This window comes from Lactuca virosa, chromosome 1 (genome assembly GCF_052849685.1).
Source record: "Lactuca virosa cultivar CGN04683 chromosome 1, Lactuca_virosa_CGN04683_v6, whole genome shotgun sequence".
In the NCBI taxonomy this organism is placed as follows: Eukaryota; Viridiplantae; Streptophyta; class Magnoliopsida; order Asterales; family Asteraceae; genus Lactuca; species Lactuca virosa.
Window position 1 is genome coordinate 261574126 of NC_136426.1, and position 16067 is coordinate 261590192.

Here is a 16067-nt window from a genome sequence, read left to right on the forward strand (position 1 = left end):
TTTGCGTTTTTTTTTATTTTACGCGCGGTTTTTTTTTGTTTTTTTTTCTTTCTTGCTATTTCTATGCTCGGGTGGCCTCCGTTTCATGGTTCATGGTTTTCGTATTTTTGAAACGGAGCCGATCGATCACGTGGGTCCCACGCCTCGCGTACGAAAACAAAGGAGGTTCTGCGTCTTTTAAGACATAAAAGCAATAAGCATGGATAGTATTTCAGGTGCGATCATACTAGCACTAATGCACCGGATCCCATCAGAACTCCGCTGTGAAGCGTGCTTGGGCGAGAGTAGTACTAGGATGGGTGACCCCCTGGGAAGTTGTCGTGTTGCACCCCCCTTTTTCGTTGCCCGTTTGCGTTTTTTTAGATTTTACGTGTGGTTTTTTTTTGTTTTTTTTTCTTTCTTGCTATTTCTATGCTCGCGTGGCCTCCGCTTCATGGTTCATGGTTTTCGTATTTTTGGAACGGAGCTGATCGATCACGTGGGTCCTACGCCTCGCGTACGAAAACAAAGTAGGTTCTGCGTCTTTTAAGACATAAAAGCAATAAGCATGGATAGTTATATCGGGTGCGATCATACCAGCACTAATGCACCGGATCCCATCAGAACTCCGCAGTTAAGTGTGCTTGGGCGAGAGTAGTACTAGGATGGGTGACCCCCGGGAAGTCCTCGTGTTGCACCCCCCTTTTTCGTTGCCCGTTTGCGTTTTTTTAGATTTTACATGCGGTTTTTTTTTGTTTTTTTTCTTTCTTGCTATTTCTATGCTCGGGTGGCCTCCGCTTCATGGTTGATGGTTTTCGTATTTTTGGAACGGAGCCGATCGGTCACGTGGGTCCCACGCCTCGCGTACGAAAACAAAGGAGGTTCTGCGTCTTTTAAGACATAAAAGCAATAAGCATGGATAGTATTTCGGGTGCGATCATACCAGCACTAATGCACCGGATCTCATAAGAACTCCGCAGTTAAGCGTGCTTGGGCGAGAGTAGTACTAGGATGGGTGACCACCTGGGAAGTTCTCGTGTTGCACCCCCCTTTTTTGTTGCCCGTTTGCGTTTTTTTAAATTTTACGTGGGGTTTTTTTTTTGTTTTTTTTTTCTTTCTTGCTATTTCTATGTTCGGGTGGCCTCCGCTTCATGGTTGATGGTTTTCGTATTTTTGGAACAGAGCCGATCGGTCACGTGGGTTCCACGCCTCGCGTACGAAAACAAAGGAGGTTCTGCGTCTTTTAAGATATAAAAGCAATAAGCATGAATAGTATTTCGGGTGCGATCATACCAACACTAATGCACCAGATCCTATCAGAACTCCGCAGTTAATCGTGCTTGGGCGAGAGTAGTACTAGGATGGGTGAACCCCTGGGAAGTCCTCGTGTTGCACCCCCTATTTTCGTTGCCCGTTTTCGTTTTTTAAGATTTTACGTGCGGTTTTTTTTGTTTTTTTCTTTCTTGCTATTTCTATGCTCGCGTGGCCTCCGCTTCATTGGTGATAGTTTTCGTATTTTTGGAACGGAACCGATCGGTCACATGGGTCCCACGCCTCGCGTACGAAAACAAAGGAGGTTCTGCGTCTTTTAAGACATAAAAGTAGTAAGAATGGATAGTATTTTGGGTGCGATCATACCAGCACTAATGCACCGGATCCCATCAGAACTCCGCAGTTAAGCGTGCTTGGGCGAGAGTAGTACTAGGATGGGTGACCCCCTGGGAAGTCCTCGTGTTGCACACCCCCCCCCCCTTCTTCGTTGCCCGTTTGCGTTTTTTTAGATTTTACATGCGGTTTTTTTTGTTTTTTTTTTCTTTCTTGCTATTTCTATGCTCGGGTGGCCTCCGCTTCATGGTTCATGGTTTTCGTATTTTTGGAACGGAGCCGATCGGTCACGTGGGTCCCACGCCTCGCGTACGAAAACAAAGGAAGTTCTGCATCTTTTAAGACATAAAAGCAATAAGCATGGATAGTATTTCGGGTGCGATCATACCAGCACTAATGCACCAGATCCCATAAGAACTCCGCAGTTAAGCGTGCTTGGGCGAGAGTAGTACTAGGATGGGTGACCCCCTGGGAAGTCCTCGTGTTGCACCCCCCTTTTTCGTTGCCCGTTTTCGTTTTTTTAGATTTTACGCGCGGTTTGTTTTTGTTTTTTTTTTCTTTCTTGCTATTTCTATGCTCGGGTGGCCTCCGTTTCATTGTTCATGGTTTTCGTATTTTTGAAACGGAGCCGATCGGTCACGTGGGTCCCACGCCTCGCGTACGAAAACAAAGGAGGTTCTGCGCCTTTTAAGACATAAAAGTAATAAGAATGGATAGTATTTCGTGTGCGATCATACCAGCACTAATGCACCGGAACCCATTAGAACTCCGCAGTTAATCGTGCTTGGGCGAGAGTAGTACTAGGATGGGTGACCCCCTGGGAAGTCCTCATGTTGAACCCCCCCTATTTTCGTTGCCCGTTTGCGTTTTTTTAGATTTTACGTGCGGTTTTTTTTTGTTTTTTTGTTTTTTGCTATTTCTATGCTCGGGTGGCCTCCGCTTCATTGGTGATAGTTTTCGTATTTTTGGAACGGAACCGATCGGTCACATGGGTCGCACGCCTCGCGTACGAAAACAAAGGAGGTTCTACGTCTTTTAAGACATAAAAGTAGTAAGAGTGGATAGTATTTTGGGTGTGATCATACCAGCACTAATGCACCGGATCCAATCAGAACTCCGCAGTTAAGCGTGCTTGGGCGAGAGTAGTACTAGGATGGGTGACCCCCTGGGAAGTCCTCGTGTTGCACCCCCCCTTCTTCGTTGCCCGTTTGCGTTTTTTTAGATTTTACATGCGGTTTTTTTTGTTTTTTTTTTCTTTCTTGCTATTTCTATGCTCGGGTGGCCTCCGCTTCATGGTTCATGGTTTTCGTATTTTTGGAACGGAGCCGATCGGTCACGTGGGTCCCACGCCTCGCGTACGAAAACAAAGGAGGTTCTGCATCTTTTAAGACATAAAAGCAATAAGCATGGATAGTATTTTGGGTGCGATCATACCAGCACTAATGCACCAGATCCCATAAGAGCTCCGCAGTTAAGCGTGCTTGGGCGAGAGTAGTACTAGGATGGGTGACCCCCGGGAAGTCCTCGTGTTGCACCCCCCTTTTTCGTTGCCCGTTTGCGTTTTTTTAGATTTTACATGCGGTTTTTTTTTGTTTTTTTTCTTTCTTGCTATTTCTATGCTCGGGTGGCCTCCGCTTCATGGTTGATGGTTTTCGTATTTTTGGAACGGAGCCGATCGGTCACGTGGGTCCCACGCCTCGCGTACGAAAACAAAGGAGGTTCTGCGTCTTTTAAGACATAAAAGCAATAAGCATGGATAGTATTTCGGGTGCGATCATACCAGCACTAATGCATCGGATCTCATAAGAACTCCGCAGTTAAGCGTGCTTGGGCGAGAGTAGTACTAGGATGGGTGACCACCTGGGAAGTTCTCGTGTTGCACCCCCCTTTTTCGTTGCCCGTTTGCGTTTTTTTAAATTTTACGTGCGGTTTTTTTTTTGTTTTTTTTTTCTTTCTTGCTATTTCTATGTTCGGGTGGCCTCCGCTTCATGGTTGATGGTTTTCGTATTTTTGGAACAGAGCCGATCGGTCACGTGGGTTCCACGCCTCGCGTACGAAAACAAAGGAGGTTCTGCGTCTTTTAAGATATAAAAGCAATAAGCATGAATAGTATTTCGGGTGCGATCATACCAACACTAATGCACCAGATCCTATCAGAACTCCGCAGTTAATCGTGCTTGGGCGAGAGTAGTACTAGGATGGGTGAACCCCTGGGAAGTCCTCGTGTTGCACCCCCTATTTTCGTTGCCCGTTTTCGTTTTTTAAGATTTTACGTGCGGTTTTTTTTGTTTTTTTCTTTCTTGCTATTTCTATGCTCGCGTGGCCTCCGCTTCATTGGTGATAGTTTTCGTATTTTTGGAACGGAACCGATCGGTCACATGGGTCCCACGCCTCGCGTACGAAAACAAAGGAGGTTCTGCGTCTTTTAAGACATAAAAGTAGTAAGAATGGATAGTATTTTGGGTGCGATCATACCAGCACTAATGCACCGGATCCCATCAGAACTCCGCAGTTAAGCGTGCTTGGGCGAGAGTAGTACTAGGATGGGTGACCCCCTGGGAAGTCCTCGTGTTGCACACCCCCCCCTTCTTCGTTGCCCGTTTGCGTTTTTTTAGATTTTACATGCGGTTTTTTTTGTTTTTTTTTCTTTCTTGCTATTTCTATGCTCGGGTGGCCTCCGCTTCATGGTTCATGGTTTTCGTATTTTTGGAACGGAGCCGATCGGTCACGTGGGTCCCACGCCTCGCGTACGAAAACAAAGGAAGTTCTGCATCTTTTAAGACATAAAAGCAATAAGCATGGATAGTATTTCGGGTGCGATCATACCAGCACTAATGCACCAGATCCCATAAGAACTCCGCAGTTAAGCGTGCTTGGGCGAGAGTAGTACTAGGATGGGTGACCCCCTGGGAAGTCCTCGTGTTGCACCCCCCTTTTTCGTTGCCCGTTTGCGTTTTTTTAGATTTTACGCGCGGTTTGTTTTTGTTTTTTTTTTCTTTCTTGCTATTTCTATGCTCGGGTGGCCTCCGTTTCATTGTTCATGGTTTTCGTATTTTTGAAACGGAGCCGATCGGTCACGTGGGTCCCACGCCTCGCGTACGAAAACAAAGGAGGTTCTGCGCCTTTTAAGACATAAAAGTAATAAGAATGGATAGTATTTCGTGTGCGATCATACCAGCACTAATGCACCGGAACCCATTAGAACTCCGCAGTTAATCGTGCTTGGGCGAGAGTAGTACTAGGATGGGTGACCCCCTGGGAAGTCCTCATGTTGAACCCCCCCTATTTTCGTTGCCCGTTTGCGTTTTTTTAGATTTTACGTGCGGTTTTTTTTTGTTTTTTTGTTTTTTGCTATTTCTATGCTCGGGTGGCCTCCGCTTCATTGGTGATAGTTTTCGTATTTTTGGAACGGAACCGATCGGTCACATGGGTCGCACGCCTCGCGTACGAAAACAAAGGAGGTTCTACGTCTTTTAAGACATAAAAGTAGTAAGAGTGGATAGTATTTTGGGTGTGATCATACCAGCACTAATGCACCGGATCCAATCAGAACTCCGCAGTTAAGCGTGCTTGGGCGAGAGTAGTACTAGGATGGGTGACCCCCTGGGAAGTCCTCGTGTTGCACCCCCCCTTCTTCGTTGCCCGTTTGCGTTTTTTTAGATTTTACATGCGGTTTTTTTTGTTTTTTTTTTCTTTCTTGCTATTTCTATGCTCGGGTGGCCTCCGCTTCATGGTTCATGGTTTTCGTATTTTTGGAACGGAGCCGATCGGTCACGTGGGTCCCACGCCTCGCGTACGAAAACAAAGGAGGTTCTGCATCTTTTAAGACATAAAAGCAATAAGCATGGATAGTATTTTGGGTGCGATCATACCAGCACTAATGCACCAGATCCCATAAGAGCTCCGCAGTTAAGCGTGCTTGGGCGAGAGTAGTACTAGGATGGGTGACCCCCTGGGAAGTCCTCGTGTTGCACCCCCCTTTTTCGTTGCCCGTTTGCGTTTTTTTAGATTTTACGCGCGGTTTTTTTTTGTTTTTTTTTCTTTCTTGCTATTTCTATGCTCGGGTGGCCTCCGTTTCATGGTTCATGGTTTTCGTATTTTTGGAACGGAGCCGATCGGTCACGTGGGTCCCACGCCTCGCGTACGAAAACAAAGGAGGTTCTGCGCCTTTTAAGACATAAAAGTAATAAGAATGGATAGTATTTCGGGTGCGATCATACCAGCACTAATGCACCGGAACGCATTAGAACTCCGCAGTTAAGCGTGCTTGGGCGAGAGTAGTACTAGGATGGGTGACCCCCTGGGAAGTCCTCATGTTGAACCCCCCCTATTTTCGTTGCCCGTTTTCGTTTTTTTAGATTTTACGTGCGGTTTTTTTTTGTTTTTTTGTTTTTTGCTATTTCTATGCTCGGGTGGCCTCCGCTTCATTGGTGATAGTTTTCGTATTTTTGGAACGGAACCGATCGGTCACATGGGTCCCACGCCTCGCGTACGAAAACAAAGGAGGTTCTACGTCTTTTAAGACATAAAAGTAGTAAGAATGGATAGTATTTTGGGTGTGATCATACCAGCACTAATGCACCGGATCCAATCAGAACTCCGCAGTTAAGCGTGCTTGGGCGAGAGTAGTACTAGGATGGGTGACCCCCTGGGAAGTCCTCGTGTTGCACCCCCCCTTCTTCGTTGCCCGTTTGCGTTTTTTTAGATTTTACATGCGGTTTTTTTTGTTTTTTTTTCTTTCTTGCTATTTCTATGCTCGGGTGGCCTCCGCTTCATGGTTCATGGTTTTCGTATTTTTGGAACGGAGCCGATCGGTCACGTGGGTCCCACGCCTCGCGTACGAAAACAAAGGAGGTTCTGCTTCTTTTAAGACATAAAAGCAATAAGCATGGATAGTATTCCGGGTGCGATCATACCATCACTAATGCACCGGATCCCATAAGAACTCCGCAGTTAAGCGTGCTTGGGCGAGAGTAGTACTAGGATGGGTGACCCCCTGGGAAGTCCTCGTGTTGCACCCCCCTTTTTCGTTGCCCGTTTGCGTTTTTTTTTTATTTTACGCGCGGTTTTTTTTTGTTTTTTTTTCTTTCTTGCTATTTCTATGCTCGGGTGGCCTCCGTTTCATGGTTCATGGTTTTCGTATTTTTGAAACGGAGCCGATCGATCACGTGGGTCCCACGCCTCGCGTACGAAAACAAAGGAGGTTCTGCGTCTTTTAAGACATAAAAGCAATAAGCATGGATAGTATTTCGGGTGCGATCATACCAGCACTAATGCACCGGATCCCATCAGAACTCCGCTGTGAAGCGTGCTTGGGCGAGAGTAGTACTAGGATGGGTGACCCCCTGGGAAGTTGTCGTGTTGCACCCCCCTTTTTCGTTGCCCGTTTGCGTTTTTTTAGATTTTACGTGTGGTTTTTTTTTGTTTTTTTTTTTCTTTCTTGCTATTTCAATGCTCGCGTGGCCTCCGCTTCATGGTTCATGGTTTTCGTATTTTTGGAACGGAGCTGATCGGTCACGTGGGTCCCACGCCTCGCGTACGAAAACAAAGGAGATTCTGCGTCTTTTAAGACATAAAAGCAATAAGCATGGATAGTTATATCGGGTACGATCATACCAGCACTAATGCACCGGATCCCATCAGAACTCCGCAGTTAAGTGTGCTTGGGCGAGAGTAGTACTAGGATGGGTGACCCCCGGGAAGTCCTCGTGTTGCACCCCCCTTTTTCGTTGCCCGTTTGCGTTTTTTTAGATTTTACATGCGGTTTTTTTTTGTTTTTTTTCTTTCTTGCTATTTCTATGCTCGGGTGGCCTCCGCTTCATGGTTGATGGTTTTCGTATTTTTGGAACGGAGCCGATCGGTCACGTGGGTCCCACGCCTCGCGTACGAAAACAAAGGAGGTTCTGCGTCTTTTAAGACATAAAAGCAATAAGCATGGATAGTATTTCGGGTGCGATCATACCAGCACTAATGCACCGGATCTCATAAGAACTCCGCAGTTAAGCGTGCTTGGGCGAGAGTAGTACTAGGATGGGTGACCACCTGGGAAGTTCTCGTGTTGCACCCCCCTTTTTCGTTGCCCGTTTGCGTTTTTTTAAATTTTACGTGCAGTTTTTTTTTTGTTTTTTTTTTCTTTCTTGCTATTTCTATGTTCGGGTGGCCTCCGCTTCATGGTTGATGGTTTTCGTATTTTTGGAACAGAGCCGATCGGTCACGTGGGTTCCACGCCTCGCGTACGAAAACAAAGGAGGTTCTGCGTCTTTTAAGATATAAAAGCAATAAGCATGAATAGTATTTCGGGTGCAATCATACCAACACTAATGCACCAGATCCTATCAGAACTCCGCAGTTAATCGTGCTTGGGCGAGAGTAGTACTAGGATGGGTGAACCCCTGGGAAGTCCTCGTGTTGCACCCCCTATTTTCGTTGCCCGTTTTCGTTTTTTAAGATTTTACGTGCGGTTTTTTTTTGTTTTTTTCTTTCTTGCTATTTCTATGCTCGCGTGGCCTCCGCTTCATTGGTGATAGTTTTCGTATTTTTGGAACGAAACCGATCGGTCACATGGGTCCCACGCCTCGCGTACGAAAACAAAGGAGGTTCTGCGTCTTTTAAGACATAAAAGTAGTAAGAATGGATAGTATTTTGGGTGCGATCATACCAGCACTAATGCACCGGATCCCATCAGAACTCCGCAGTTAAGCGTGCTTGGGCGAGAGTAGTACTAGGATGGGTGACCCCCTGGGAAGTCCTCGTGTTGCACCCCCCCCCTTCTTCGTTGCCCGTTTGCGTTTTTTTAGATTTTACATGCGGTTTTTTTTGTTTTTTTTTCTTTCTTGCTATTTCTATGCTCGGGTGGCCTCCGCTTCATGGTTCATGGTTTTCGTATTTTTGGAACGGAGTCGATCGGTCACGTGGGTCCCACGCCTCGCGTACGAAAACAAAGGAGGTTCTGCATCTTTTAAGACATAAAAGCAATAAGCATGGATAGTATTTCGGGTGCGATCATACCAGCACTAATGCACCAGATCCCATAAGAACTTCGCAGTTAAGCGTGCTTGGGCGAGAGTAGTACTAGGATGGGTGACCCCCTGGGAAGTCCTCGTGTTGCACCCCCCTTTTTCGTTGCCCGTTTGCGTTTTTTTAGATTTTACGCGCGGTTTTTTTTTGTTTTTTTTTTCTTGCTATTTCTATGCTCGGGTGGCCTCCGTTTCATGGTTCATGGTTTTCGTATTTTTGAAACGGAGCCGATCGGTCACGTGGGTCCCACGCCTCGCGTACGAAAACAAAGGAGGTTCTGCGCCTTTTAAGACATAAAAGTAATAAGAATGGATAGTATTTCGGGTGCGATCATACCAGCACTAATGCACCGGAACCCATTAAAACTCCGCAGTTAAGCGTGCTTGGGCGAGAGTAGTACTAGGATGGGTGACCCCCTGGGAAGTCCTCATGTTGAACCCTCCTATTTTCGTTGCCCGTTTGCGTTTTTTTAGATTTTACGTGCGGTTTTTTTTTGTTTTTTTGTTTTTTGCTATTTCTATGCTCGGGTGGCCTCCGCTTCATTGGTGATAGTTTTCGTATTTTTGGAACGGAACCGATCGGTCACATGGGTCCCACGCCTCGCGTACGAAAACAAAGGAGGTTCTACGTCTTTTAAGACATAAAAGTAGTAAGAATGGATAGTATTTTGGGTGTGATCATACCAGCACTAATGCACTGGATCCAATCAGAACTCCGCAGTTAAGCGTGCTTGGGCGAGAGTAGTACTAGGATGGGTGACCCCCTGGGAAGTCCTCGTGTTGCACCCCCCCTTCTTCGTTGCCCGTTTGCGTTTTTTTAGATTTTACATGCGGTTTTTTTTGTTTTTTTTTCTTTCTTGCTATTTCTATGCTCGGGTGGCCTCCGCTTCATGGTTCATGGTTTCGTATTTTTGGAACGGAGCCGATCGGTCACGTGGGTCCCACGCCTCGCGTACGAAAACAAAGGAGGTTCTGCATCTTTTAAGACATAAAAGCAATAAGCATGGATAGTATTTTGGGTGCGATCATACCAGCACTAATGCACCAGATCCCATAAGAGCTCCGCAGTTAAGCGTGCTTGGGCGAGAGTAGTACTAGGATGGGTGACCCCCTGGGAAGTCCTCGTGTTGCACCCCCCTTTTTCGTTGCCCGTTTGCGTTTTTTTAGATTTTACGCGCGGTTTTTTTTTGTTTTTTTTTTCTTTCTTGCTATTTCTATGCTCGGGTGGCCTCCGTTTCATGGTTCATGGTTTTCGTATTTTTGGAACGGAGCCGATCGGTCACGTGGGTCCCACGCCTCTCGTACGAAAACAAAGGAGGTTCTGCGCCTTTTAAGACATAAAAGTAATAAGAATGGATAGTATTTCGGGTGCGATCATACCAGCACTAATGCACCGGAACCCATTAGAACTCCGCAGTTAAGCGTGCTTGGGCGAGAGTAGTACTAGGATGGGTGACCCCCTGGGAAGTCCTCATGTTGAACCCCCCCTATTTTCGTTGCCCGTTTGCGTTTTTTTAGATTTTACGTGCGGTTTTTTTTTGTTTTTTTGTTTTTTGCTATTTCTATGCTCGGGTGGCCTCCGCTTCATTGGTGATAGTTTTCGTATTTTTGGAACGGAACCGATCGGTCACATGGGTCCCACGCCTCGCGTACGAAAACAAAGGAGGTTCTACGTCTTTTAAGACTTAAAAGTAGTAAGAATGGATAGTATTTTGGGTGTGATCATACCAGCACTAATGCACCGGATCCAATCAGAACTCCGCAGTTAAGCGTGCTTGGGCGAGAGTAGTACTAGGATGGGTGACCCCCTGGGAAGTCCTCGTGTTGCACCCCCCCTTCTTCGTTGCCCGTTTGCGTTTTTTTAGATTTTACATGCGGTTTTTTTTGTTTTTTTTTTCTTTCTTGCTATTTCTATGCTCGGGTGGCCTCCGCTTCATGGTTCATGGTTTTCGTATTTTTGGAACGGAGCCGATCGGTCACGTGGGTCCCACGCCTCGCGTACGAAAACAAAGGAGGTTCTGCATCTTTTAAGACATAAAAGCAATCAGCATGGATAGTATTTTGGGTGCGATCATACCAGCACTAATGCACCAGATCCCATAAGAGCTCCGCAGTTAAGCGTGCTTGGGCGAGAGTAGTACTAGGATGGGTGACCCCCTGGGAAGTCCTCGTGTTGCACCCCCCTTTTTCGTTGCCCGTTTGCGTTTTTTTAGATTTTACGCGCGGTTTTTTTTTGTTTTTTTTTTCTTTCTTGCAATTTCTATGCTCGGGTGGCCTCCGTTTCATGGTTCATGGTTTTCGTATTTTTGGAACGGAGCCGATCGGTCACGTGGGTCCCACGCCTCGCGTACGAAAACAAAGGAGGTTCTGCGTCTTTTAAGACATAAAATCAATAAGCATGGATAGTTATATCGGGTGCGATCATACCAGCACTAATGCACCAGATCCCATAAGAACTTCGCAGGTAAGCGTGCTTGGGCGAGAGTAGTACTAGGATGGGTGACCCCCTGGGAAGTCCTCGTGTTGCACCCCCCTTTTTCGTTGCCCGTTTGCGTTTTTTTAGATTTTACGTGCGGTTTTTTTTTGTTTTTTTTTCTTTCTTGCTATTTCTATGCTCGGGTGGCCTCCGCTTCATGGTTGATGCTTTTCGTATTTTTGGAACGGAGCCGATCGGTCACGTGGGTCCCACGCCTCGCGTACAAAAACAAAGGAGGTTCTACGTCTTTTAAGACATAAAAGCAATAAGCATGGATAGTATTTCGGGTGCGATCATAGCAGCACTAATGCACCAGATCCCATCAGAACTCCGCTGTGAAGCGTGCTTGGGCGAGAGTAGTACTAGGATGTGTGACCCCCTGGGAAGTCCTCGTGTTGCACCCCCCTTTTTCGTTGCCCGTTTGCGTTTTTTTAGATTTTACGTGCGGTTTTTTTTTTGTTTTTTTTTCTTTCTTGCTATTTCTATGCTCGGGTGGCCTCCGTTTCATGGTTCATGGTTTTCGTATTTTTGGAATGGAGGCGATCGATCACGTGGGTCCCACGCCTCGCGTACGAAAACAAAGGAGGTTCTGCGTCTTTTAAGACATAAAAGCAATAAGCATGGATAGTATTTCGGGTGCGATCATACCAGCACTAATGCACCGGATCCCATCAGAAATTCGATGTGAAGCGTGCTTGGGCGAGAGTAGTACTAGGATGGGTGACCCCCTGGGAAGTCCTCGTGTTGCACCCCCCCTTTTTCGTTGCCCGTTTGCGTTTTTTAAGATTTTACGTGTGGTTTTTTTTTGTTTTTTTTTCTTTCTTGCTATTTCTATGCTCGGGTGGCCTCCGCTTCTTGGTTGATGCTTTTTGTATTTTTGGAACGGAGCCGATCGGTCACGTGGGTCCTACGCCTCGCGTACGAAAACAAAGGAGGTTCTGCGTCTTTTAAGACATAAAAGCAATAAGCATGGATAGTATTTCGGGTGCGATCATACTAGCACTAATTCACCAGATCCCATCAGAACTCCGCAGTTAAGCGTGCTTGGGCGAGAGTAGTACTAGGATGGTTGACCCCCTGGGAAGTCCTCGTGTTGCACCCCCCTTTTTCGTTGCCCGTTTGCGTTTTTTTAGATTTTACGTGCGGTTTTTTTTTGTTTTTTTTTCTTTCTTGCTATTTCTATGCTCGGGTGGCCTCCGCTTCATAGGATGGTTTTCGTATTTTTCGAACAGAGCCGATCGGTCACGTGGGTTCCACGCCTTGCGTACGAAAACGAAGGAGGTTCTGCGTCTTTTAAGATATAAAAGCAATAACCATGAATAGTATTTCGGGTGCGATCATACCAGCACTAATGCACCGGATCACATCAGAACTCTGCAGTTAAGCGTGCTTGGGCGAGAGTAGTACTAGGATGGGTGACCCCCTGGGAAGTCCTCGTGTTGCACCCCCTTTTTTCGTTGCCCGTTTGCGTTTTTTTAAATTTTACGTGCGGTTTTTTTTTTGTTTTTTTTTCTTTCTTGCTATTTCTATGCTCGGGTGGCCTCCGCTTCATGGTTGATGGTTTTCGTATTTTTGGAACAGAGCCGATCGGTCACGTGGGTCCCACGCCTCGCGTACGAAAACAAAGGAGGTTCTGCGTCTTTTAAGACATAAAATCAATAAGCATGGATAGTATTTCGGGTGCGATCATACCAGCACTAATGCACCGGATCCCATCAGAACTCCGCTGTGAAGCGTGCTTGGGCGAGAGTAGTACTAGGATGGGTGACCCCCTGGGAAGTTGTCGTGTTGCACCCCCCTTTTTCGTTGCCCGTTTGCGTTTTTTTAGATTTTACGTGTGGTTTTTTTGTTTTTTTTTTTCTTTCTTGCTATTTCTATGCTCGCGTGACCTCCGCTTCATGGTTCATGGTTTTCGTATTTTTGGAACGGAGCTGATCGGTCACGTGGGTTACACGCCTCGCCTACGAAAACAAAGGAGGTTCTGCGTCTTTTAAGACATAAAAGCAATAAGCATGGATAGTTATATCGGGTGCGATCATACCAGCACTAATGCACCGGATCTCATCAGAACTCCGCAGTTAAGTGTGCTTGGGCGAAAGTAGTACTAGGATGGGTGACCGCCGGGAAGTCCTCGTGTTGCACCCCCCTTTTTCGTTGCCCGTTTGCGTTTTTTTAGATTTTACGTGCGGTTTTTTTTTTGTTTTTTTTTCTTTCTTGCTATTTCTATGCTCGGGTGGCCTCCGCTTCATGGTTGATGGTTTTCGTATTTTTGGAACGGAGCCGATCGGTCACGTGGGTCCCACGCCTCGCGTATGAAAACAAAGGAGGTTCTGCGTCTTTTAAGACATAAAAGCAATAAGCATAGATAGTATTTCGGGTGCGATCATACCAACACTAATTCACCAGATCCCATCAGAACTCCGCAGTTAAGCGTGCTAGGGTGAGAGTAGTACTAGGATGGGTGACCACCTGGGAAGTCCTCTTGTTGCACCCCCCCTTTTTCGTTGCCCGTTTGCGTTTTTTAAGATTTTACGTGTGGTTTTTTTTTGTTTTTTTTTTCTTTCTTGCTATTTCTATGCTCGGGTGGCCTCCGTTTCATGGTTCATGGTTTTCGTATTTTTGGAACGGAGCCGATCGGTCACGTGGGTCCCACGCCTCGCGTACGAAAACAAAGGAGGTTCTGCGTCTTTTAAGACATAAAAGCAATAAGCATGGATAGTATTTCGGGTGCGATCATACCAGCACTAATGCACCGGATCCCATCAGAAATTCGATGTGAAGCGTGCTTGGGCGAGAGTAGTACTAGGATGGGTGACCCCCTGGGAAGTCCTCGTGTTGCACCCCCCCTTTTTCGTTGCCCGTTTGCCTTTTTTAAGATTTTACGTGTGGTTTTTTTTTTGTTTTTTTTTCTTTCTTGCTATTTCTATGCTCGGGTGGCCTCCGCTTCATGGTTGATGCTTTTTGTATTTTTGGAACGGAGCCGATCGGTCACGTGGGTGCTACGCCTCGCGTACGAAAACAAAGGAGGTTCTGCGTCTTTTAAGACATAAAAGCAATAAGCATGGATAGTATTTCGGGTGCGATCATACTAGCACTAATTCACCAGATCCCGTCAGAACTCCGCAGTTAAGCGTGCTTGGGCGAGAGTAGTACTAGGATGGTTGACCCCCTGGGAAGTCCTCGTGTTGCACCCCCTTTTTCGTTGCCCGTTTGCGTTTTTTTAGATTTTACGTGCGGTTTTTTTTTGTTTTTTTTTTCTTTCTTGCTATTTCTATGCTCGGGTGGCCTCCGCTTCATGGTTGATGGTTTTTGTATTTTTCGAACAGAGCCGATCGGTCACGTGGGTTCCACGCCTTGCGTACGAAAACGAAGGAGGTTCTGCGTCTTTTAAGATATAAAAGCAATAACCATGAATAGTATTTCGGGTGCGATCATACCAGCACTAATGCACTTAAGCGTGCTTGGGCGAGAGTAGTACTAGGATGGGTGACCCCATGGGAAGTCCTCGTGTTGCACCCCCCTTTTTCGTTGACCGTTTGCGTTTTTTTAGATTTTACGTGCGGTTTTTTTTTGTTTTTTTCTTTCTTGCTATTTCTATGCTCGGGTGGCCTCCGCTTCATGGGTGATAGTTTTCGTATTTTTGGAACGGAGCCGATCGTTCACGTGAGTCCCACGCCTCGCGTACGAAAACAAATGAGGTTCTACGTCTTTTAAGACATAAAAGTAATAAGAATGGATAGTATTTCGGGTGCGATCATACCAGCACTAATGCACTGGATCCCATAAGAACTCCGCAGTTAAGCGTGCTTGGGCGAGAGGAGTATTAGGATGGGTGACCCCCTGGGAAGTCCTCGTGTTGCACCCCGCCTTTTTTTTTGCCCGTTTGCGTTTTTTTAGATTTTACGTGCGGTTTTTTTTTATTTTTTTTCTTTCTTGCTATTTCTATGCTCGGGTGGCCTCCGCTTCATGGTTCATGGTTTTCGTATTTTTGGAACGGAGCCGATCGGTCAAGTGGGTCCCACGCCTCGCGTACGAAAACAAAGGAGGTTCTGCGTCTTTTAAGACATAAAAGCAATAATCATGGATAGTTATATCGGGTGCGATCATACCAGCACTAATGCACCGGATCCCATCAGAACTCCGCAGTTAAGTGTGCTTGGGCGAGAGTAGTACTAGGATGGGTGACCCCCGGGAAGTCCTCGTGTTGCACCCCCCTTTTTCGTTGCCCGTTTGCGTTTTTTTAGATTTTACGTGCGGTTTTTTTTTGTTTTTTTTCTTTCTTGCTATTTCTATGCTCGGGTGGCCTCCGCTTCATCGTTGATGGTTTTCGTATTTTTGGAACGGAGCCGATCGGTCACGTGGGTCCCACGCCTCGCGTACGAAAACAAAGGAGGTTCTGCGTCTTTTAAGACATAAAAGCAATAAGAATGGATAGTATTTCGGGTGCGATCATACTAGCACTAATTCACCAGATCCCATTAGAACTCCGCAGTTAAGCGTGCTTGGGCGAGAGTAGTACTAGGATGGGTGACCCCCTGGGAAGTCCTCGTGTTGCACCCCCATTTTTCGTTGCCCGTTTGCGTTTTTTAAGATTTTACGTGTGGTTTTTTTTTGTTTTTTTTTTCTTTCTTGCTATTTCTATGCTCGGGTGGCCTCTGCTTCATGGTTGATGCTTTTCGTATTTTTGGAACGGAGCCGATCGGTCACGTGGGTCCCACGCCTCGCGTACGAAAATAAAGGAGGTTCTGCGTCTTTTAAGACATAAAAGCAATTAGCATGGGTAGTATTTCGGGTGCGATCATACCAGCACTAATGCAACGGATCCCATCAGAACTCCGCTGTGAAGCGTGCTTGGGCGAGAGTAGTACTAGGATGGGTGACCCCCTGGGAAGTCCTCGTGTTGCACCCCCCCCCCCCCCTTCTTCGTTGCCCGTTTGCGTTTTTTTAGATTTTACATGCGGTTTTTTTTGTTTTTTTTTCTTTCTTGGTAT

General features: G+C 46.3%; 45 non-coding genes and 1 pseudogene across 45 annotated transcripts; all 46 read left to right on the forward strand.

The window, feature by feature from the left end:
• Positions 1–213: 213 nt before the first annotated feature.
• Positions 214–332, forward strand: LOC145149984 (5S ribosomal RNA). Its single transcript, XR_013730817.1, has one exon. It is a non-coding gene; the product is annotated as a 5S ribosomal RNA (ribosomal RNA).
• A 230-nt stretch (positions 333–562) lies between these two features.
• LOC145146492 (5S ribosomal RNA) lies at positions 563–680 on the forward strand. The gene has a single exon (XR_013727435.1). It is a non-coding gene; the product is annotated as a 5S ribosomal RNA (ribosomal RNA).
• A 228-nt stretch (positions 681–908) lies between these two features.
• On the forward strand, positions 909–1027 carry LOC145155412 (5S ribosomal RNA). The gene has a single exon (XR_013735854.1). It is a non-coding gene; the product is annotated as a 5S ribosomal RNA (ribosomal RNA).
• A 231-nt stretch (positions 1028–1258) lies between these two features.
• Positions 1259–1377, forward strand: LOC145150934 (5S ribosomal RNA). The gene has a single exon (XR_013731739.1). It is a non-coding gene; the product is annotated as a 5S ribosomal RNA (ribosomal RNA).
• Positions 1378–1603: 226 nt separating this feature from the next.
• On the forward strand, positions 1604–1722 carry LOC145155154 (5S ribosomal RNA). The gene has a single exon (XR_013735608.1). It is a non-coding gene; the product is annotated as a 5S ribosomal RNA (ribosomal RNA).
• Positions 1723–1958: 236 nt separating this feature from the next.
• LOC145143758 (5S ribosomal RNA) lies at positions 1959–2077 on the forward strand. The gene has a single exon (XR_013724788.1). It is a non-coding gene; the product is annotated as a 5S ribosomal RNA (ribosomal RNA).
• Positions 2078–2307: 230 nt separating this feature from the next.
• LOC145150908 (5S ribosomal RNA) lies at positions 2308–2426 on the forward strand. The gene has a single exon (XR_013731714.1). It is a non-coding gene; the product is annotated as a 5S ribosomal RNA (ribosomal RNA).
• A 229-nt stretch (positions 2427–2655) lies between these two features.
• Positions 2656–2774, forward strand: LOC145145283 (5S ribosomal RNA). The gene has a single exon (XR_013726264.1). It is a non-coding gene; the product is annotated as a 5S ribosomal RNA (ribosomal RNA).
• Positions 2775–3004: 230 nt separating this feature from the next.
• On the forward strand, positions 3005–3122 carry LOC145149760 (5S ribosomal RNA). Its single transcript, XR_013730608.1, has one exon. It is a non-coding gene; the product is annotated as a 5S ribosomal RNA (ribosomal RNA).
• A 228-nt stretch (positions 3123–3350) lies between these two features.
• Positions 3351–3469, forward strand: LOC145145143 (5S ribosomal RNA). Its single transcript, XR_013726131.1, has one exon. It is a non-coding gene; the product is annotated as a 5S ribosomal RNA (ribosomal RNA).
• A 231-nt stretch (positions 3470–3700) lies between these two features.
• Positions 3701–3819, forward strand: LOC145150935 (5S ribosomal RNA). Its single transcript, XR_013731740.1, has one exon. It is a non-coding gene; the product is annotated as a 5S ribosomal RNA (ribosomal RNA).
• Positions 3820–4045: 226 nt separating this feature from the next.
• Positions 4046–4164, forward strand: LOC145155155 (5S ribosomal RNA). Its single transcript, XR_013735609.1, has one exon. It is a non-coding gene; the product is annotated as a 5S ribosomal RNA (ribosomal RNA).
• Positions 4165–4396: 232 nt separating this feature from the next.
• Positions 4397–4515, forward strand: LOC145143760 (5S ribosomal RNA). Its single transcript, XR_013724790.1, has one exon. It is a non-coding gene; the product is annotated as a 5S ribosomal RNA (ribosomal RNA).
• Positions 4516–4745: 230 nt separating this feature from the next.
• LOC145150909 (5S ribosomal RNA) lies at positions 4746–4864 on the forward strand. Its single transcript, XR_013731715.1, has one exon. It is a non-coding gene; the product is annotated as a 5S ribosomal RNA (ribosomal RNA).
• Positions 4865–5093: 229 nt separating this feature from the next.
• On the forward strand, positions 5094–5212 carry LOC145145284 (5S ribosomal RNA). Its single transcript, XR_013726265.1, has one exon. It is a non-coding gene; the product is annotated as a 5S ribosomal RNA (ribosomal RNA).
• Positions 5213–5442: 230 nt separating this feature from the next.
• LOC145146723 (5S ribosomal RNA) lies at positions 5443–5561 on the forward strand. The gene has a single exon (XR_013727654.1). It is a non-coding gene; the product is annotated as a 5S ribosomal RNA (ribosomal RNA).
• Positions 5562–5790: 229 nt separating this feature from the next.
• On the forward strand, positions 5791–5909 carry LOC145150725 (5S ribosomal RNA). Its single transcript, XR_013731533.1, has one exon. It is a non-coding gene; the product is annotated as a 5S ribosomal RNA (ribosomal RNA).
• Positions 5910–6138: 229 nt separating this feature from the next.
• On the forward strand, positions 6139–6257 carry LOC145145286 (5S ribosomal RNA). The gene has a single exon (XR_013726266.1). It is a non-coding gene; the product is annotated as a 5S ribosomal RNA (ribosomal RNA).
• Positions 6258–6486: 229 nt separating this feature from the next.
• Positions 6487–6605, forward strand: LOC145146282 (5S ribosomal RNA). The gene has a single exon (XR_013727234.1). It is a non-coding gene; the product is annotated as a 5S ribosomal RNA (ribosomal RNA).
• A 230-nt stretch (positions 6606–6835) lies between these two features.
• Positions 6836–6954, forward strand: LOC145147914 (5S ribosomal RNA). Its single transcript, XR_013728814.1, has one exon. It is a non-coding gene; the product is annotated as a 5S ribosomal RNA (ribosomal RNA).
• A 232-nt stretch (positions 6955–7186) lies between these two features.
• LOC145149339 (5S ribosomal RNA) lies at positions 7187–7304 on the forward strand. The gene has a single exon (XR_013730192.1). It is a non-coding gene; the product is annotated as a 5S ribosomal RNA (ribosomal RNA).
• A 228-nt stretch (positions 7305–7532) lies between these two features.
• LOC145155413 (5S ribosomal RNA) lies at positions 7533–7651 on the forward strand. Its single transcript, XR_013735855.1, has one exon. It is a non-coding gene; the product is annotated as a 5S ribosomal RNA (ribosomal RNA).
• A 231-nt stretch (positions 7652–7882) lies between these two features.
• On the forward strand, positions 7883–8001 carry LOC145150956 (5S ribosomal RNA). The gene has a single exon (XR_013731759.1). It is a non-coding gene; the product is annotated as a 5S ribosomal RNA (ribosomal RNA).
• A 227-nt stretch (positions 8002–8228) lies between these two features.
• Positions 8229–8347, forward strand: LOC145154796 (5S ribosomal RNA). The gene has a single exon (XR_013735259.1). It is a non-coding gene; the product is annotated as a 5S ribosomal RNA (ribosomal RNA).
• A 231-nt stretch (positions 8348–8578) lies between these two features.
• Positions 8579–8697, forward strand: LOC145147030 (5S ribosomal RNA). The gene has a single exon (XR_013727947.1). It is a non-coding gene; the product is annotated as a 5S ribosomal RNA (ribosomal RNA).
• Positions 8698–8923: 226 nt separating this feature from the next.
• On the forward strand, positions 8924–9042 carry LOC145150943 (5S ribosomal RNA). The gene has a single exon (XR_013731747.1). It is a non-coding gene; the product is annotated as a 5S ribosomal RNA (ribosomal RNA).
• Positions 9043–9270: 228 nt separating this feature from the next.
• Positions 9271–9389, forward strand: LOC145147068 (5S ribosomal RNA). Its single transcript, XR_013727984.1, has one exon. It is a non-coding gene; the product is annotated as a 5S ribosomal RNA (ribosomal RNA).
• A 228-nt stretch (positions 9390–9617) lies between these two features.
• On the forward strand, positions 9618–9736 carry LOC145146724 (5S ribosomal RNA). Its single transcript, XR_013727655.1, has one exon. It is a non-coding gene; the product is annotated as a 5S ribosomal RNA (ribosomal RNA).
• A 230-nt stretch (positions 9737–9966) lies between these two features.
• On the forward strand, positions 9967–10085 carry LOC145150066 (5S ribosomal RNA). Its single transcript, XR_013730896.1, has one exon. It is a non-coding gene; the product is annotated as a 5S ribosomal RNA (ribosomal RNA).
• A 229-nt stretch (positions 10086–10314) lies between these two features.
• Positions 10315–10433, forward strand: LOC145145287 (5S ribosomal RNA). The gene has a single exon (XR_013726267.1). It is a non-coding gene; the product is annotated as a 5S ribosomal RNA (ribosomal RNA).
• Positions 10434–10663: 230 nt separating this feature from the next.
• Positions 10664–10782, forward strand: LOC145146725 (5S ribosomal RNA). The gene has a single exon (XR_013727656.1). It is a non-coding gene; the product is annotated as a 5S ribosomal RNA (ribosomal RNA).
• A 231-nt stretch (positions 10783–11013) lies between these two features.
• Positions 11014–11132, forward strand: LOC145148935 (5S ribosomal RNA). Its single transcript, XR_013729797.1, has one exon. It is a non-coding gene; the product is annotated as a 5S ribosomal RNA (ribosomal RNA).
• A 229-nt stretch (positions 11133–11361) lies between these two features.
• Positions 11362–11480, forward strand: LOC145150821 (5S ribosomal RNA). Its single transcript, XR_013731633.1, has one exon. It is a non-coding gene; the product is annotated as a 5S ribosomal RNA (ribosomal RNA).
• A 230-nt stretch (positions 11481–11710) lies between these two features.
• LOC145148811 (5S ribosomal RNA) lies at positions 11711–11829 on the forward strand. Its single transcript, XR_013729678.1, has one exon. It is a non-coding gene; the product is annotated as a 5S ribosomal RNA (ribosomal RNA).
• A 230-nt stretch (positions 11830–12059) lies between these two features.
• LOC145148616 (5S ribosomal RNA) lies at positions 12060–12178 on the forward strand. Its single transcript, XR_013729494.1, has one exon. It is a non-coding gene; the product is annotated as a 5S ribosomal RNA (ribosomal RNA).
• A 227-nt stretch (positions 12179–12405) lies between these two features.
• Positions 12406–12524, forward strand: LOC145144695 (5S ribosomal RNA). The gene has a single exon (XR_013725700.1). It is a non-coding gene; the product is annotated as a 5S ribosomal RNA (ribosomal RNA).
• Positions 12525–12754: 230 nt separating this feature from the next.
• LOC145147915 (5S ribosomal RNA) lies at positions 12755–12873 on the forward strand. The gene has a single exon (XR_013728815.1). It is a non-coding gene; the product is annotated as a 5S ribosomal RNA (ribosomal RNA).
• Positions 12874–13103: 230 nt separating this feature from the next.
• LOC145149904 (5S ribosomal RNA) lies at positions 13104–13221 on the forward strand. Its single transcript, XR_013730742.1, has one exon. It is a non-coding gene; the product is annotated as a 5S ribosomal RNA (ribosomal RNA).
• A 230-nt stretch (positions 13222–13451) lies between these two features.
• LOC145149995 (5S ribosomal RNA) lies at positions 13452–13570 on the forward strand. Its single transcript, XR_013730827.1, has one exon. It is a non-coding gene; the product is annotated as a 5S ribosomal RNA (ribosomal RNA).
• Positions 13571–13801: 231 nt separating this feature from the next.
• On the forward strand, positions 13802–13920 carry LOC145148812 (5S ribosomal RNA). The gene has a single exon (XR_013729679.1). It is a non-coding gene; the product is annotated as a 5S ribosomal RNA (ribosomal RNA).
• Positions 13921–14151: 231 nt separating this feature from the next.
• LOC145149100 (5S ribosomal RNA) lies at positions 14152–14270 on the forward strand. The gene has a single exon (XR_013729960.1). It is a non-coding gene; the product is annotated as a 5S ribosomal RNA (ribosomal RNA).
• Positions 14271–14499: 229 nt separating this feature from the next.
• LOC145151473 (5S ribosomal RNA) lies at positions 14500–14595 on the forward strand (annotated as a pseudogene).
• A 227-nt stretch (positions 14596–14822) lies between these two features.
• On the forward strand, positions 14823–14941 carry LOC145148031 (5S ribosomal RNA). Its single transcript, XR_013728933.1, has one exon. It is a non-coding gene; the product is annotated as a 5S ribosomal RNA (ribosomal RNA).
• A 230-nt stretch (positions 14942–15171) lies between these two features.
• Positions 15172–15289, forward strand: LOC145146493 (5S ribosomal RNA). The gene has a single exon (XR_013727436.1). It is a non-coding gene; the product is annotated as a 5S ribosomal RNA (ribosomal RNA).
• A 228-nt stretch (positions 15290–15517) lies between these two features.
• Positions 15518–15636, forward strand: LOC145147485 (5S ribosomal RNA). Its single transcript, XR_013728387.1, has one exon. It is a non-coding gene; the product is annotated as a 5S ribosomal RNA (ribosomal RNA).
• Positions 15637–15866: 230 nt separating this feature from the next.
• LOC145147860 (5S ribosomal RNA) lies at positions 15867–15985 on the forward strand. The gene has a single exon (XR_013728751.1). It is a non-coding gene; the product is annotated as a 5S ribosomal RNA (ribosomal RNA).
• Positions 15986–16067: the final 82 nt, after the last annotated feature.